Source organism: Aplysia californica, unplaced genomic scaffold (assembly GCF_000002075.1).
Source record: "Aplysia californica isolate F4 #8 unplaced genomic scaffold, AplCal3.0 scaffold00994, whole genome shotgun sequence".
Taxonomy (NCBI): domain Eukaryota; kingdom Metazoa; phylum Mollusca; class Gastropoda; order Aplysiida; family Aplysiidae; genus Aplysia; species Aplysia californica.
The window spans coordinates 115,667-118,651 of record NW_004798264.1 but is presented as its reverse complement, the minus strand read 5'-3'; the positions used below and the strand labels follow the sequence as shown (position 1 = coordinate 118,651).

General features: G+C 45.5%; 1 long non-coding RNA gene across 1 annotated transcript in view; it reads right to left on the bottom strand.

Moving 5' to 3' along the window:
• The window catches only part of LOC101844961, a 27,727-nt gene that overhangs the window by 4,722 nt on the left and 20,020 nt on the right, over positions 1-2,985 (bottom strand). The window contains exon 3 of the long non-coding RNA XR_221106.3: positions 1,027-2,000. This is a non-coding gene — a long non-coding RNA (uncharacterized LOC101844961). The remainder of the gene's footprint in view (positions 1-1,026; positions 2,001-2,985) is intronic.

Genomic DNA, 2,985 nt, shown 5'->3' with positions numbered 1-2,985 from the left:
CTCTCTCTCTCTCTCTCTCTCTTTGTAAGATTGCGCGTTAGGGTGTTCGAGCCTCAGCTCGGTCCGACGTTGTGTCCTTGGGAAAGGCACCTTACACGAATTTCCTGCTTGGTTCGGTCCTTTCGGAGATGGACGTTAAACTCGGAGGTCCTGCCTCTTAAACAACCTGACTGTGTTGATAGGGGCGTTAAACCTATACCAATTCACCACTTAACCCTTTCTTTCTACTATAAAGTTTATCTGCTAGGGTTAGCAGGCCTTTTCCCCTGGCGATCGGTTTATTGTTGAAAGAAGTTGACGCAAAATGAACTACAATTTGGACCTTCCATAAATCCTCGGACTTGGCACAGAGATGAGGTGCTAAGCTATTACACCAGCTCACCTGTCGCTGACGATGCACGGGTGGGCGAGAATACGGAAAAATATGATACGGTTATTGTAGTTAGATGTTGATATTGTGATCAAATTGTGAGTGCCTTACACCCTCACTAACACTATATAAATCGTATTAGAGGCGGGCTTCTTCGAGCCTGCCAGTCTGGACTAATCCGGACTGAGAGAGGTACAATGTCCCTGCAGAGGGATGGAGCTAATTGATTTCAAAATCCTACCCTCTCACGGAAATCGAACTCATGTCTTCTGGTGGCAAAGACGAAGCGCTTAACCTTACAGCACAATGTCGATGTTAATATGCTCAAGCAAATCCTTTAACGCACCCAAAGACGCCCATTCTGGTACTTCGACAACGTGTGAAGACCCGCTATTAATGTGGACTTTCAAAGAGGAGCATACCTTCATTATTCATACAGATTTGTTTCAATTCTGTATTCTTTTCCCTGAAACTTACAAAGGCAGGTAAGCAACAACATACATTCTGTGAAATTTGCAAATTCATGTGTGCTGATTTACGTGAGATGGTTCAAAATGCGCAGCAACATAACCTTTGGTCTGCTGTTGATTGGACACAAGTGAATGCTTCGCTCTTAATAAGATAAGACACTGGAACATGTCGCAGTCTTTCTTTACCTTCATTTAAATCCACTTAGTATCATGGTTGTTGATGGTTTCTCTTCTCACCGCTATCTCCTCGCCTCACGCAAGATTCCCAGATGGGGCAGACAACGCCAGATCTTGCCTATGTATTTCCAAAAGGAGAAAGACAGGGATGCAGGATTTAGAGTGTGACTATGAAGATGTACATATTTTTGTCGAGGTCTTCTCGATTATTTCTATTTCCTTTTGCAGCGCTGGAGGTGTACGACAGATTTCAGCGCCGTCTGTTCCAAAAACTCCTTCCTCTAGGCTCCTCTCCCAGACTGTTTCTGAAGCTCACACTCTTCCTATTAGAATTCCCACTGTGGGACAGACACCCACCCGTCTCGTGACACGAGGGGTAGCTCACACTAACGGACGACGTCGGGTCACGGTTGGGAGGACTTTGGTGGCGTGAGTGGCCGGCTCCCGTAGAAGACCCGCAGCCTGAGCGTGCTGACAGTTGGTCGTCGGAGCAGCTTTTGCCTACAGAAGAAGAACTGAGGGAAGGGTTGTGGCCCCTAAACGGTCGGCGTGATGGGCGGTGACTTTTTCTCACTGAAGTTTCCGGGTCAAAGCCAACAGAACGTGTGTATCGAGACTTGCCTTCCCGTGATGAAGAACCGGTACCTGAAGGCAATGGTGGTTGGTGTGTTTTTCCTTGGCAGTTGCAGCTACAGGGTCGAGATTTGTGGGCTGGGCTTGAAGAGTTAGGGGCGGGGTCAGAAGAGGAGGAGACGGGTCTCCAGCCCAAGGCGTGTTGTACCGCTGTGATCACGATGAATAGGAAGGTCCAGAACGACAATACTATCCCGAGCATCACCCAAATGGGTGGGGCAAGAGGGGAAGGGGATAGAGGGGGGATAGAGGGGGGCTAGGGGGGAGGTGGGGGAAGGGCCTAGAGTGCAATTGGGTAAGGTGGCCAGGAAGATGTCCAAAGCTGAGTGTTTGGGTTCACAGTTGAGAAACTGAAAATGAAAAAAAAGGAATCATACAGTTGTAGTAAAAGATTGTAGTTGCCGTTGCTATTGGTTTTGTTGTTGTTGTTGTTGTCATTGTTGTTGTTGTTGTTGTTGTTGTTGTTGTTGTTGTTGTTGTTGTTGTTGTTGATGTTATTATTGTTGTTGTTGATGATGCTGTTGCTGTTGTAGTAGTTGTCGTCGTAGTAGTCATTTCTGTTGTTTGTTGTTGCAATTTGTTGTCAGTTACCATTATTGTCTTAACTGTTATTGTTGAGATCTAGCTCTAGGTCACTTTCGAGCTGGTGGGAACCCAGAAAAAAACAGATAAAAAATGATATCATGCAATTTCTAAAAATCGATCTCCCTTTGTCTGCTGAGGCATTGTATCCCCGGGTAGTACCTCTCTTATTAGGGTCGAAACAGCCCACCCCCTGAATGATCTAAATTGAGTCGATGGGACGTAAAACATCTCTGTTTATAGTAAATCTAGGTTCGTGCGTTCACCTTGAAGAAAAAAGGGACAGTTACTCACCAAGAGAAAGAATATTGATCCTACAAAAATACAGGTGTGCAGATACATATTATAGAAAGGTGTAGAGATATTATAGGAACTCTCCAGACAACAAAGTTACATGTTATGTCTTTCACTCATGACGTCAGTGCGACAAACATGTTTGTTTGTTTCAGTAGAGGTTTTTCGCCGCTCGCAACTGCATAAGGTCATATGAGCGCCAGAAGATTAGAGGTGTTACAAGAGAGTAACAAACATAAAAAAGAAGGGGAGATAAGGACGATAGATGTTTCATAGGAAAGAAGAAGCAAACCACACCAGAGCCCCCGCCAACCACCAACTCTCAAGAAAAGCCAATAAAAAGTACATTTCAATACCCTTCCCCCTCCCCTCTCTCTCTCTCTCTCTCTCTCTCTCTCTCTCTCTCTCTCTCTCTCTCTCTCTCTCTCTCTCTCTCTCTCTCTCTCTCTCTCTCTCTCT